Source organism: Macrobrachium rosenbergii, chromosome 47 (genome assembly GCF_040412425.1).
Source record: "Macrobrachium rosenbergii isolate ZJJX-2024 chromosome 47, ASM4041242v1, whole genome shotgun sequence".
Lineage (NCBI taxonomy): Eukaryota > Metazoa > Arthropoda > Malacostraca > Decapoda > Palaemonidae > Macrobrachium > Macrobrachium rosenbergii.
In genome coordinates, this window is record NC_089787.1 from 21885624 (window position 1) to 21900623 (window position 15000).

A 15000-nucleotide genomic window follows, 5' to 3' on the forward strand; every position below is an offset into this window, starting at 1 on the left:
TTCACACACGCTCCCAGGGACGTCTGAGAAGTGGCCACGCCCAAAACGGATTTCAGTTCCTTGAGGTGCGATTGAGTGAAATTGGGTTGTTTGTGATTTGATTACGGTCTGTTCTGGGGGTTCCAACGCCCACGTGATTCAGCCTTTTTAAAGGGGCGGGGGGAGGTTGTTGAAAATTGGGTTTTGAGATTTAATGCCAATTTTTATGTCGGGTTGCAATGCCCGGATAATTTGAATTATCGGGTGGGATTAATGAAATTTGGTATTACAATTGGGTTTTAAGATTTACTGCCAATCTGTCTCGGGTTGCAATGCCTGGTTGATTTAATTCATCAAATGGGGTTAATGGCATTGGGTATTGTGAAATTGGGTTTAGAGATTTAATGCCAATCTGTCTTGGGTTGCAATTCCTGGGTGATTTAATTCATCAAGTGGGATTAATGAAATTGGGTATTATAAAATTGGGTTTTGAGATTTAATTCCAATATGTCTTGGGTTGCAATGTCAGCGTGATTTAAATTTTCTATTGGGATTAATGCAATTGGCCATTGTAAAATTGGGTTTTGAGATTCAATGCCAAATTTTGGGGGGTTGCAATGCCTGGGTGATTTAATTTGTCAAGTGAGATTTATGAAATTGGGTATAGAGATTTACTGCCAATCTATCCAGGGTTACAATGCCCAGGTGATTTAAGTTTTAAAGTAGGATTAACGAAATATAGTTGTACAAAATAATATCTTCAGTTTTAATCCTATGACTACTTTTTAAGTGGGATTGATAAATCCAGGTTCTGGTACTTACCAGTAATCTGTCAGATTTTACTGCTACCAAATCATTCGACCTTTCAAACTAAATTAGTAAACTGAGATCAAACAATCATCTCTAATTTAATTAACAGAATCAGAATTAAAACTTTTATAAAATATGGAATCTAAATTCAGTCTCGTCACTCACTGGTTGTTTTGAATATGGAAAGCACTCTCAGTGAAAAGAAATTGAACTCCTAAAATGTTTTTATGAAAGTCAACTCTCAAATCACCTTCACTTTTATAAACGCAATGAGCTACGTATATCACATTGCTGTATCTCACCTTCACTTAAAGAATACTCCTTTAAAACCCTGATTACTTATAAAAAACAAATAGGATTCTTAAATAAAAATCAGTGATCAACCATGAGATAGTAAATGGCTTTATCGTGATCTATAACCTACTGGCCACAATAATAATAATTTTGAGTTTTTTTTTTTTTGCTTTGTAGAATGTAATTTGAGATTTTTTTGTTGGCAGAAAATGATACAGATAATTTAGGAAAAGAAACAGACTTTAAGAAAGGGTATGGCAAAGTGACATTGATAATATTATTTGGCTGCAATGAAAATCTACATTACGAAAAGTCCGCTGCTAGATATATAAGTCCTAATCTTTTTTAATTTTTGTGATTAACTCACCGATTACAGGTTGCCTCAAATTCTGCGCACGAGGGAAGATGATAGAATTCAGGAACAGGTAGGACAAGGAGTTCCAAAGCTTATATATATATATGTATATATATATATATATATATATATATATATATTATATATATATATATATTATATATATGTATGTATATTTATAACTATTCAAACTGATGAAAGTAGGTTTTATTAAAAAGTTAAAAGTTCTTGGACAAACAGTCCACATTACTTGATAATGTGGACTGTTTGTCCAAGAAAAGCTTGTAACTTTTTGAATAAAAACTCCATTAGATACCATCCAGTTTGAATGAGGTCCTTTAGTAATTCTACTAATGCACAGAACAATTGTGTATGTGATAAAGTTAATATGTATGTATATATATATATATATATACATATATATATACACACACACACACACATATATATATATATATATATATATATATATATATATATATATATATATATATATATATAATATAACACCTATACTTACTAGCTGTCTGTCGTCAATATTTATCGTCTGTCTGTGTTTGTACATAATGGCCTAAAATGGAAAACTGCAGTATCTGCAAAAATACAAAACTGAGAAAAATGGTAGATACTGCAGTTTTTTTGGCCTTACTACTGATTTTGCAGATACTGCAAACGGGACCCCCTAAATGCTCGTGGAAAGCATTGAAGAATCATTCTGAAACTGCAGTTTTCTGTACAGCCGCTACAGCGTATAATCAAGGCCACCGAAAATAGATTTATCTTTCGGTGGTCTCGGTATAATGCTATATGAACCGCGGCCCATGAAACGTTAACCACGCCCCTGTGGTGGCCTGGCATATATCGTTGCCAGACGCACGATCATGGCTAACTTTAACCTAAAACAAAACAAAAACTACTGAGGCTAGAGGGCTGCAAATTGGTATGTTTGATGACTGGAGGCTGGATGATCAACATACCAATCTGCAGCCCTCTAGCCTCAGTAGCTTTTAAGATCTGAGGGCGGAGAGAAAAATTGCAGACGCACAGACAAAGCCGGCAAAGTAAGTTTTCTCCTACAGAAAACTAAAAAAATCATCCGTTTGCTCAGTCTGACCGTCTGCAATAAACCAAATCTTCTTCTTTAAAACGAAAAGAGGATTTGAGCAATCCAGCCCCGGGCAAACACTCGACTGACTCATGCAAACGTGATTCTTTACTCTGTTACAAAGGGACTGGCTGTCTCCTGTACCAGACGAAATGATAAAAAACTTCTTCTCTTGGTAGTTTAACCTGGCACGTCTGTTTAAGGGCAGGAAAACGTTCTTGGGACAATTATTCTTAAGAGAGAGAGAGAGAGAGAGAGAGAGAGAGAGAGAGAGAGAGAGAGAGAGAGAGAATAAAAAAATGAAGGAGCCAGGAGAACAGAGTTCGCGAAATCAAATATATGTGTGCAGGAGAGAGAGAGAGAGAGAGAGAGAGAGAGAGAGAGAGTTTAAAAACGATATTCATAAGAATTGGTATTATCTGTATTCTTTTGGATAATTCAAGCACGAGAGAGAGAGAGAGAGAGAGAGAGAGAGAGAGAGAGAGAGAGAGAGAAGAGAGAGAGAGAGAGAGAGAGAGAGAGTGTGTGTGTGAGAGAGAGAGAGAGAGAGAGAGAGAGAGAGAGAGAGAGAGAGAGAGAGAGAGACCTGCCATCCATTTGATGACCTAATTCCTGTAGGTGTTACTGCGAGAGTAACCACTCCCCTTCCCCCCTCTCTAACACTTCTTAGCCAACCTCCCAACCCCCCAACCCTCCACCCACCGCCCACAGCCCACGAAAGGAACATCGGAAAGGAAGACTGCCAATCAGCCCTCAAGAAGTCTCCTACCTGTTCCGGAGGAAGCACAGAAAAAAGGAAAAGAAATCCCGAGAGAAAAGAGAATAAAAAAAAAATTAGCCTTGATTAGGCTCAAGGGAATGATTGCGGTTTTGGCTTTTTTTTTTTCACAGAGGTAATACCTGTCCAGGACCCGTTCAAAACCCGTTCAGGGCCCGTTCGTTTGTAGTTCCGGCGATTTGTCGATTAAGGAGAGGAAGAGGATGGGGTATATACTTCCTTGAAGGATTGCCGTCGTCAACCCTTTCTCTTCAGAAAATTGAAGGGAAATCCTACTCGCCTTTATGGGAAGAGAGAGAGAGAGAGAGAGAGAGAGAGAGAGAGAGAGAGAGAGAGAGAGAGAGAGAGAGCTTAAGGAAAACTGAAACAGCCAGCTGAACAGAATTTGCAGAATCAAATGTCGGTGAGAGAGAGAGAGAGAGAGAGAGAGAGAGAGAGAGAGAGAGAGAGAGAGAGAGAGAGAGCAAAAGGAAAACTGAATCACCCAGCTGAACAGAATTTATAAATGTCTGTGTGTGTGGTGAGAGAGAGAGAGAGAGAGAGAGAGAGAGAGAGAGAGAGAGAGAGAGCAAACCAAGTTTCTCTACTCACCATTCTGAAACGTCAGAATTGACTGTAATTGGCCAATATTACCTGACATCAAATACCATTTAAAAATTTTGACATCAACCCGACTTGTCAGAATGGACAAAACAGAATGAATGACGAAGCAGATAATCAAATAAATGAATAAAAACTGACAGAGAAGAAAAGAAGACGAACAACACTGAAGGAAAAGAGGAAATCCTTCTCCATTCAAAGTAGGAATCCTCCCCAAAGGATTCATTCAGAGCCAATTTCCGACATCCTACGGAAGGAGTATATCTTGGCTGGGTCGCTATCGTCGATAATTCAATTACTGCTCTTGTGCTTCCGTCCCATATGTTGCCAACGACGAGGACGGGGAAGGAACAAGGGACGAGAGTGATTGTTCTTGAGGTTTGATCTTGCTGTGGGGAGTTTTGTCAAGTGCTGAATCTGTTCTCTCTCTCTCTCTCTCTCTCTCTCTCTCTCTCTATATATATATATATATATATATATATATATATATATATATATATATATATATATATATATATATATATATATATATATATATATATTATATATATTGAAAGAAAAAAGAAAAACTTGTCAATACTGACTATATACTTTTCGAATAGATATTTTACAAATCAAAATCAGTCTTTTCCACATTCCTTCCTCCCAGTTTGGTGAGTCCAGAGGTCCACAAAAGACCCCTTTAGACACTCAAACTCCCTACAACACTTCCAGGTAGTCCTGAGGAATATTAAGACCATTTTAGTTGACTTATAAAAGTAATTCAATGGAAGACTTTGTACAGGACTTATGTGACCGTGTGGCCTAACGGATAAGGCGTTGGACTTCGGATCCAAAGATTGCAGGTTCAAATCCTGCCACGGTCGTGGAAAGGTCATGAGTTCTCTGTCTTTTATGTAGTTTGAAATAGCTATATCTGGAACTAGAAATAGAGGAGGTGAGATGCTACCAACTATAAAATCTATATGTATGTAGCTTTAGATTTGCAGTTAGCCTGCCCAGGTGAAGCCGCAGGCACAGTGATTCTTAGATTCCAACTTCTTTTATGACTTGTGTGGCTTGGTTGGCAGCGGTCTGGTCTTGAAAGACGGTTCGATCCTGATGTGAGTCAGAAATTTATTTCTGTTACAAACGTGATTGTGCATTGATTAGTTCTATAAATATATATATACATATATATATATATATATATATATATATATGTATATATATATGTATATATATTATGCAAATATATGTATATATACATATATACAGATCTGTGTGTATATGTGCATTTTCAAGCATGTCTTAATTATAAACATTCACGAATTCCATATACTATAATAGTCACAATGACTTTCTACTGTATACCCAAATAGTCCGGATATATTTTCCACTGAAAGCCTTGAAATCCAAAAAAGGAAAGAAAGGGATTCGAACTCAACGATTTAGTTGACTGAGTTGAAACTATACCAATGAAGATAGAAGCTTCCGACATATAGATTTTATAAGTTATAGTATGTCATCTCTCTCATTTCTCGGATAGGAAATAGCTTTAGTAAACTATAGAAAAGATATAGAATTAATGATACCACGACCGTGGCAGGATTCGAACCTGCAATCTTTGGATCCGAAGTCCAACGCCTTATCCGTTAGGCCACACGGCCACATAAGTATATTATAAAGTTCATTCTACTGTATAACCAAATAGTCTGGATATATTTTCCACTGAAAGCCTCAAAACCTAAACAAAGGAAATAAAGAGATTTGAACTCGCTAATTTAGTTGATCGAGTTGAAGTAATAGTCACAATGACCTATTGTATATCCAAATAATCTGGATATATTTTCCACTGAAAGCCTCGAAATCCCAAAAAGGAAATAGAGGGATTCGAACTCACAGATTCAGCTGACCAAGTTGAAACTATACCAACAATGATAGAAGCTTCCGACGTATAGATTTCAAAGTTGACAGCACCTCATCTCTTCTATTTCTTGGATCGAAATAGCTTTAGTAAACTATAGAAAAGATATAGAATTAATGATTCCACGACCGTGGCAGGATTCGAACCTGCAATCTTTGGATCCGAAGTCCAACGCCTTATCCGTTAGGCCACACGGCCACATAAGCAGCGTGTAAAGTGTTTCTTTAAATTACCTCATAATCAGTTTTTAAATTACTTTATAACAATTTAGTTGACCGAGTTGAAATAATAGTCACAATGACCTCCTACTGTACAACCAAATAGTCTAGATATATTTTCCACTGAAAGCCTCAAAATCTAAAAAAGGGAAATGAAGGGATTCAAACTTGCAAATTTAGTTGACCGAGTTGAAGCAATAGTCACAATGACCTATTGTATATCCAAATAATCTGGATATATTTTCCACTGAAAGCCTCGAAATCCCAAAAAAGGAAATAGAGGGATTCGAATTCACAGATTCAGCTGACCGAGTTGAAACTATACCAACGATGATAGAAGCTTCCGACGTATAGATTTCATAGTTGACAGCACCTCATCTCTTCTATTTCTTGGACAGGATATAGCTTTAGTAAACTATAGAAAAGATATAGAATTAATGATTTCACGACCGTGGCAGGATTCGAACCTGCAATCTTTGGATCCGAAGTCCAACGCCTTATCCGTTAGGCCACACGGCCACATAAACAGTGTGTAAAGTGTTTCTTTAAATTACCTTATAAGCAGTTTTTAAATTACCTTATAACAATTTAGTTGACCGATTTGAAATAATAGTCACAATGACCTCCTACTATACAACCAAATAGTCTGGATATATTTTCCACTGAAAGCCTCAAAATCTAAAAAATGGGAAATAAAGAGATTCAAACTTGCTAATTTAGTTGACCGAGTTGAAGCAATAGTCACAATGACCTATTGTATATCCAAATAATCTGATTATATTTTCCACTGAAAGCCTCGAAATCCCAAAAAAGGAAATAGAGGGATTCGAATTCACAGATTCAGCTGACCGGGTTGAAACTATACCAACAATGATAGAAGCTTCCAACGTATAGATTTCATAGTTGACAGCACCTCATCTCTTCTATTTCTTGGACAGGATATAGCTTTAGTAAACCATAGAAAAGATATAGAATTAATGATTTCACGACCGTGGCAGGATTCGAACCTGCAATCTTTGGATCCGAAGTCCAACGCCTTATCCGTTAGGCCACACGGCCACATAAACAGTGTGTAAAGTGTTTCTTTAAATTACCTTATAAGCAGTTTTTAAATTACCTTATAACAATTTAGTTGACCGAGTTGAAATAATAGTCACAATGACCTCCTACTGTACAATCAAATAGTCTGGATATATTTTCCACTGAAAGCCTCAAAATCTAAAAAAGGGAAATAAAGGGATTCGAACTTGCTAATTTAGTTGACCAAGTTGAAGTAATAGTCACAATGACCTCCTACTGTACAACCAAATAGTCTGGATACATTTTCCACTGAAAGCCTCAAAATCCAAAAAAGGAAATAAAGGGATTCGAACTTGCTAATTTAGTTGACTGAATTGAAGTAATAGTCACAATGACCTTCTACTGTATAACCAGATAGTCTGGATATATTTTCCACTAAAAGCCTTGAAATCCAGAAAGGAAATAGAGGGATTTGAACTCAACGATTTAGTTGACCGAGTTGAAATTATACCAATGATGATGAAAGCTTCTGACGTATAGGTTATAGCATCTCATCTCTTCTATTCCTTGGATAGGAAATAGCTTTAGTAAACTATAGAAAAGATATAGAGTTAATGATTCCACGACCGTGGCAGGATTCGAACCTGCAATCTTTGGATCCGAAGTCCAACGCCTTATCCGTTAGGCCACACGGCCATATAAGTAAATTGTAAAGTGTTTCTTGAAATTACCTTATCAGTAGTTTTTAAATTACCTTTTAACAATTTAAGTTGGTCCAATTATTCTTTAGGCTTGTCAGTAAGTGCTGTAAGGTGTTCGAGTGTATAAGAGGGGGCTATTGTGGACCTCTGGACTCACCAAACTGGGAGGAAGGAATGTGAAAATGACTAATTTTGATTTTAAAATATTTTTTTCGAAAAGTATATAGTAAGTATTGCCATAGTTTTCTTTCAAATTAAAGTAATTTAGTTTATTTTAGTTTGTAAAATATTTGTTTAACGAGAATTTCTTAAATATTTCAGAAGTGTTCTTGTAAATTAAAGGTGATTTTCATTCAAATAATTATATATATATATATATATATATTTATATATATATATATATATATATATATATATATATATATATATATATATATATATATATATATATATATATATATATATATATATATATATATATATATACTGTATATATATATATATATATATATATATATATATATATATATATATATATATATATATATATATATATATATATATATATATATATATATATATAATATATTTATATATTATACATATATATATACATATATATATATATATATAATAAATTTATATATATATATATATATATATATATATATATATATATTAATAGATAAATACAAATAAAGAAGGCATAAAATAGATCAATAAATATTAAACAAAATCTAAATAATCTTTTACATTCCTTCCTTTCGGTTTGAGGAGTCCACTGGTCCACAACAGGCTCCTTATACACTTGAAGACCTCGCAACACTTACAAGCACTAAGGAATAATGGCGACTTAAATTTGTTATAAAAGTAATTCAAACAATTACTTTTACCATGGCCGTGTGGCCTAACGGATAAGGCGTCGGACTTCGGATCCGAAGATTGCAGGTTCGAATCCTGTCACGGTCGGGAGAAAACTAAATTTCTATAGTTTATAGATATTTCCGGTAGAGGAAATAAAAGAGATGAGATGCTATATAAGATAAAATTGATAAATCTAAAGCTTCCATCTTCTTTGGTATAGATTCAACTCGGTCAACTAAATCAGTGTTGGTTCGAATCTCTTTATTTCCTTTTGTAGATTTATAGGCTTTCAGTGGGAAATGTATAGTCACAAAGACCTCTTACTATATATCCAAACAGTTTTGATACATTTCACACTGGAAGCCTTGAAATCTAAAAAAGGGAATAAAGGGATTCAAACCAACACTGATTTAGTTGACTGAACTGAAGCTATGCCAACAAACATAGAATCTTCAGATATGCAAATTTTCTAGTCTATAGCATCTCATCTTTTCTATTTCTTGTACCGGAAATATCTATAAACTATGGAAATTTAGAAAAATAGTTTTTTCCCGACCGTGACAGGATTCGAACCTGCAATCTTCGGATCCGAAGTCCGACGCCTTATCCGTTAGGCCACACGGCCATGTTGCATGCAATTGTTTGAATTACTTTTATAAGTAATTTAAGATGCCATTATTCCTTCGGAGTTTCCATAAGTGTACAAGGTTTTCAAGTGTATAAGGGGCCTGCTGTGGACCAATGGGCCCCTCAAACTCGAGTGGAAGGAATGTAAAGATTATTTAGTTTTTGTTTAATATTTATTCATTTATTTATTTTTCATTTTTATGTATTTATTTATTTTTAATATTTATAAAATATTCCCTTTTAATTTCTATTGTGGTTAAGTATTTCCTAACTCTTCTTTCAAATCAAAAGTAATATCAAAATGATTAATTACGGAGTATTATCATCATCATCATGGGAAGTTGTGAACTTATTAGTAAATTCAACAAAGTCACTTCTTTCTACACAAGGGAGGTTGCTGAATGTTGAATAATTATCGACAATTTGCTCCATTTCTTTTCAGGGCCAAGGACACCACCTTGTGGGATACCAAACAGGGAAGATGTGTGCTTACTAAGAATGCAGTCAGGAACAATGAATCTTTACTGGAAGGCACTTCAAAACATGCCAAGGAGATTCAGTAATAACACCAATGTTTTTGAGAAATGATGTTACATTCTCTCTCTCTCTCTCTCTCTCCCTAGGAGAGCTGTTAATCAGCTCAGTGGTCTCTCTCTCTTAACTCTCTCTCTCTCTCTCTCTCTCTCTCTCTCTCTCTCCTTGTTTATTTATTTATTCATTTACAACCTCGACAATTGACCATTACCCTTTTCAAACCTCAAAAGACAAAAGTAACCGCAAGGATCTGACCCGCATCTTACGATGCATCTTCCGAAGGGGGGATGCGTTGGACGGTTACGCCCTCCGGGGGAATCTCTCTCCACATCCCGAGATTTTCCTCTTACGGGATGTTGTTTGGGGTTCCTCGGTAGGGCAGCACCAGCAGCATCCTGCCCCTGGGGCAGGATCTCTCACCCAGAGTTGGCCCCCTTCGTCACGCTCAGTGGACAGTAGATCGACCCCGAATTAGATGTGTAAAACAATTGCTTTCCTGTGCTTGTTTCGTCAGTTCGAAGGGCGCTGACCTCCAGAGGAGGAAAGCTTTTTATCTGAGGATTGTGTTCCTGTGCTTTTCTCGTCATTTCGAAGGGCGGTGACCCTCTGACGAAGGGTTCTATCTGAGGGTATGCGAGGAATTATATAAATAAAACAATTGCTTTCCTCTGCTTGCCTTGTCAACTCGAAGGGCGGTAACCTCATGAAGAAGGAAGGTTTTTATCTGAGGATTGAGTTCCTGTTCTTGTTTTTTCAGTTCGAATGGCGGTAACCTCCTGACGGAGGGTTTTATGTGAGGGTATGTAAGGAATTATATAAATAAAAGAATTGCTTTCCTGTGCTTGCCTTGCAAGCTCGAAGGGCTGTAACCTCCTGAAGAAGGAAGGTTTTTGACTGAGGATTGCGTTATTGCACTTGTCTCGTCATTTCGAAGGGCGGCGACCTCCTGACGAAGAGTTTTATCTCAGGGTGTGGATGGAATTGATACGTAAGGCTTGTGAATGGTCACGTCAAGTGAGGAGATTTTTTTGAATGAATTTTCTACACTTTTACCATGTTTTTCATCAATTCGGTCCTTAATTCTCTTTAGATATGGTCGATCTAGACTGCCAAACCTTGTTTAATAATAATAATAATAATAATAATAATAATAATAATAATAATAATAATAATAATAATAATAATAATAATAATAAGTTTTAAGAACACTGCTGACCTGAATGTCAGATCGTTGTGTTCAATATTATTATTATTATTATTATTATTATTATTATTATTATTATTATTATTATTAAGAATTTCTCTTCGTATCAGCAGTGAATGAATGAAATCAGAAGCCTTTGTTTACTGCAAGGTTACACTCTACTACAAAACGTGGCCCCATCTCACCCCATTCATAAGTTGCTCCACACGTGTTTGGTTTCCGGGAAGCACCTAAGAATGAAATGAGAGAGAGAGAGAGAGAGAGAGAGAGAGAGAGAGAGAGAGAGAGAGAGAGAGAGAGAGAGAGAGAGAGAGAGGTGGATAAGAAAGAATGTAATTGGAAAAATGGTTAAAAATAAACTTCTTGAATCGAACGCTTGGGAGGCAAAGAAAAGAGAGAAAAGTTATGGAGAGAGAGAGAGAGAGAGAGAGAGAGAGAGAGAGAGAGAGAGAGAGAGAGAGAGAGAAGGAATGTAATTAGAAAAATGATGAAAAATAAACTTGTTGAATCGAACGTTGGGATGCAAAGGAGAGAGAGAGAGAGAGAGAGAGAGAGAGAGAGAGACAGACAGACAGAGAGAGAGAAAAGCTTAAATCATAACATAAATCTTGAGAGAGAGAAAGAGAGAAGAGAGAGAGAGAGAGAGAGGCGGAGGAACGAACCATAAGTTTATACTTCAGAGAGTCTCTCTCTCTCTCTCTCTCTCTCTCTCTCTCTCTCTCAGCCTGCCTGCGGGCTATCTTCGAACCGGACGAGAAGTAATAACATTTCACAAGACGATAAGAGCCTTCCGCTTAAACTAATTACCATTATCCTGAAGGAGGAGGTGAACAATCCTTCGACGCCGCCCCTGCTGCAGGATGGAGCTTTCTGGGTCAGCGAGCGGTTCACTGCAACGTCTTCCTATCTCTCTCTCTCTCTCTCTCTCTCTCTCTCTCTCTCTCTCTCTCTCTCTAACTTTAACTTTTGCTCTCTTTCCTTTGAAAGAATTCAATTCCAAGAGTTTTTTCACTTTATTTTTCTGACTGCATTCTTTCTTATCCACTCTCTCTCTCTCTCTCTCTCTCTCTCTCTCTCTCTCTAACATAACTTTTCTCTCTTTCCTTTGTAAGAATTCAATTCAAGAGTTTTTTCACTTTATTTTCTGACTGCATTCTTTCTTATCTCTCTCTCTCTCTCTCTCTCTCTCTCTCTCTCTCTCTCTCTCTCTCTCCATCCTCTCTCTCTCTTTGTATCCCTCCATTCAACTAGTTTATTTTTCACCATTTTTCTGAATCACATTCCTTCTATTATTTTTATTTTTCTCATCTCTATAACTTCTTCTCCCCTCTCTCCCTCTGAATCACAATCCCCATGTCTCCCTTTTTATTTTTCTCATTTTATTGCTGCCTTCTCATCTCCTCCTCCTCCTCCCCCTCCCCTCCTCCTCCTCCTCCTCCTCCTCCTCCTCCTCCTCCTCCTCCTCCTCCTCCTCCTCCTCCTCCTCCTCCTTTTCCAAGCTTACCTCCTTCCGTGCATTGCTAATTGCCTTGCTAAATTGGGTCGTTACCTGTCCTTACCTGACCATAAGCATCCGGGAAGATGGGATGAAATCTTTAGTACCTTTGAGATGCGGACAAGAAAAAAAAAATAATAAAAGGATAAACAAGAAAAACGGAGATGAAGAGAGGAAGTCAGTGAAAAGAAGAAGAAGAAAGGAAAAGAAAAATCGGAATAAATGATTGTATACACAGACAATATGAAAACTGTGATGCATTAAAGGAAGATGATATTTCTGTTGTCTGGAAAGACGAAAGACGAACAGAAGCAAAAGGGGAGAATTAAAATAGAGAAGGGAAAGAACATATAGGAAAAGGAGATGATTTATAATCTTTAGGTCAAAAACTATAAGAAAATGAAAAAGAAAAAATTAGGAAAGTAACTTCAAACCTCAAATTTTCCAAGTGTTCTAAGGTCCCATAATATCTTGTATGATGGTGTTTGAGACATATAAAAACCAAAGTAGGAGTTATCTTTCTCTAAAATTCTCCCTTGGGAATAAATGTATGGTTCATCTCTCTCTCTCTCTCTCTCTCTCTCTCTCTCTCTCTCTCTCTCTCTCTCTCTCTCTCTCTCTCTCTTAAAACTAACACCCCTTCATCCATTTCTCTCTCAAGTGAAACATTATATTTCACCTCTCTCTCTCTCTCTCTCTCTCTCTCTCTCTCTAAAAATTAAAACCTCTTTATTTATTCTCTCCCTCGAGCACAGTCTAAAAGTTATGTTTCGTTTCTCTCTCTCTCTCTCTCTCTCTCTCTCTCTCTCTCTCTCTCTCTCTCTAAAAATTAACACCCCTTTATCTATTCTCTCCCTGAAGCAAAGTCTAAATCTTATGTTTCGTCTCTCTCTCTCTCTCTCTCTCTCTCTCTCTCTCTCTCTCTCTCTCTCTCTCTCTCTCTCTCTCTCTCTCTTTACCCCATTCATTCATTCATTCATTCGCGTCCCCCCAAAACACCCACATTACACCCCCTCGCGAGGAAGGAGTAAGTTAATCTCACCTGTAGAAGTTCCGGTCCCTAAGACCATTCTATGATACCCGTCTCACCTGAGGCTACCTTCAGCTCACTCCTGCTGCTGCTGCCCAGGAAGCTGACGCAAGGTTATCATGCCCCTGGGCTCTCTGCTCATGCCCCTGTACTACTCCTCTCTCCAGCCCGCCACCCACCCACCCACCCATCCCCAAATATAATCCTACCCCACCCGAGGGCGTTCGTACGATGCATGTTTCCTTGCTTTAGTAATAATGGAAGAACGTTCGTCTCTCTTTCCGTTTCAACAGAGTTTTGTTTTTTTTTTTTTTTTTTTTATCTTTCTTTGTTGGCGATTAGTTGTTTTTTCATTTGGAATTGTTTCATGTTTGTGAAGGTATTTTTATGGTGAATGTCTGTTTTTTTTGGGGGGGGGTTCGTGCTTGCTTGCCAGATGCTTTGGTAAATGTTCTTGTTAAGAGGAATGATATTGTTACAATACATACATACGTAAAAAACTGTTTTTTGGGTTCGTGCTTGCTTGCTTGATGTTTTAGTAAATATTTATGTTGAGATGAATGATGTTATTAAAGTACATACATGCATATATGCACAGAAATACCTATAAACAATTTCTGAGAGTTAGTAATTTATACATATGGAAAAATTATGCATTACTGATGTCATTATTCACCTTGTAGCTAGGCTAAACATCCTTCCTATCACACACACACACACACACACACACACACACACATATATATGTATATATATGTGTGTGTGTGTGTATGAGTGTGTGTTTCTATTATTGTCACACTTTTTATGGATTGATCCCTTTTTTGATGTCTTCCTTCCTGTACACGAAACGGTGTCTTCCTTATTTTTAGAAGGAAGACTAATTAAGGAAGACCTATTTTCTTTTCCAAGAAGAAGAAGAAGGAGAAGAAGAAGAAGAAAAAAAGAAGAAGGTAAAAGATATTCGTGGGAATATCTCGGAGACAGTATCAGAAAGGCTCCCCCAAAATAAACCTATTGAAATTCTACCCGCCTATCGGCTGAGTCATTTTATGTGTTTGTATGTTTGTTTTCGTTCTCCCGTCATGGAGTGAGTGCGCGCGTTTTCTTTGTAGCTGGGATGAACAGTTGCCAGTTAGATTTTACCTTTTCTTTAACTATTATTTATTATTTTATTGTTAATTTTCGCAAAAATAGTATAAAATCCCCTTATTTTAAATCATATAAACACTTTAGATCCTAAATTTATAAATTATAAAGAATTTAAAAGCGAAAATAACAATTCATGTCTGGAAAACACTCCTACACTTGGCAACGAGCGAGCCGGGTATGACGTCACCAGCTTTACTATTTCATTCATTGTCCCTGGTTCTCACGCTACTGTTGCCATCTACTGATCCCCAGACTTATGTGCAGATTTCCTTTCATCAACAAGTGAATAACGGGTTGTTTGATGTCAGTTTATATTATATATATCAATAAC

At 36.7% G+C, this 15000-nt stretch overlaps 8 non-coding genes across 8 annotated transcripts; 2 read left to right on the plus strand and 6 right to left on the minus strand.

Moving 5' to 3' along the window:
* The first annotated feature begins 4714 nt into the window (after positions 1–4714).
* Positions 4715–4787, plus strand: TRNAR-UCG (transfer RNA arginine (anticodon UCG)). Its single transcript has one exon. It is a non-coding gene; the product is annotated as a tRNA-Arg (tRNA).
* Positions 4788–5497: 710 nt separating this feature from the next.
* TRNAR-UCG (transfer RNA arginine (anticodon UCG)) lies at positions 5498–5570 on the minus strand. The gene has a single exon. It is a non-coding gene; the product is annotated as a tRNA-Arg (tRNA).
* Positions 5571–5952: 382 nt separating this feature from the next.
* On the minus strand, positions 5953–6025 carry TRNAR-UCG (transfer RNA arginine (anticodon UCG)). Its single transcript has one exon. It is a non-coding gene; the product is annotated as a tRNA-Arg (tRNA).
* Positions 6026–6491: 466 nt separating this feature from the next.
* Positions 6492–6564, minus strand: TRNAR-UCG (transfer RNA arginine (anticodon UCG)). Its single transcript has one exon. It is a non-coding gene; the product is annotated as a tRNA-Arg (tRNA).
* A 467-nt stretch (positions 6565–7031) lies between these two features.
* On the minus strand, positions 7032–7104 carry TRNAR-UCG (transfer RNA arginine (anticodon UCG)). The gene has a single exon. It is a non-coding gene; the product is annotated as a tRNA-Arg (tRNA).
* Positions 7105–7688: 584 nt separating this feature from the next.
* Positions 7689–7761, minus strand: TRNAR-UCG (transfer RNA arginine (anticodon UCG)). The gene has a single exon. It is a non-coding gene; the product is annotated as a tRNA-Arg (tRNA).
* Positions 7762–8662: 901 nt separating this feature from the next.
* On the plus strand, positions 8663–8735 carry TRNAR-UCG (transfer RNA arginine (anticodon UCG)). Its single transcript has one exon. It is a non-coding gene; the product is annotated as a tRNA-Arg (tRNA).
* Positions 8736–9182: 447 nt separating this feature from the next.
* Positions 9183–9255, minus strand: TRNAR-UCG (transfer RNA arginine (anticodon UCG)). The gene has a single exon. It is a non-coding gene; the product is annotated as a tRNA-Arg (tRNA).
* Between the last annotated feature and the right edge of the window lie 5745 nt (positions 9256–15000).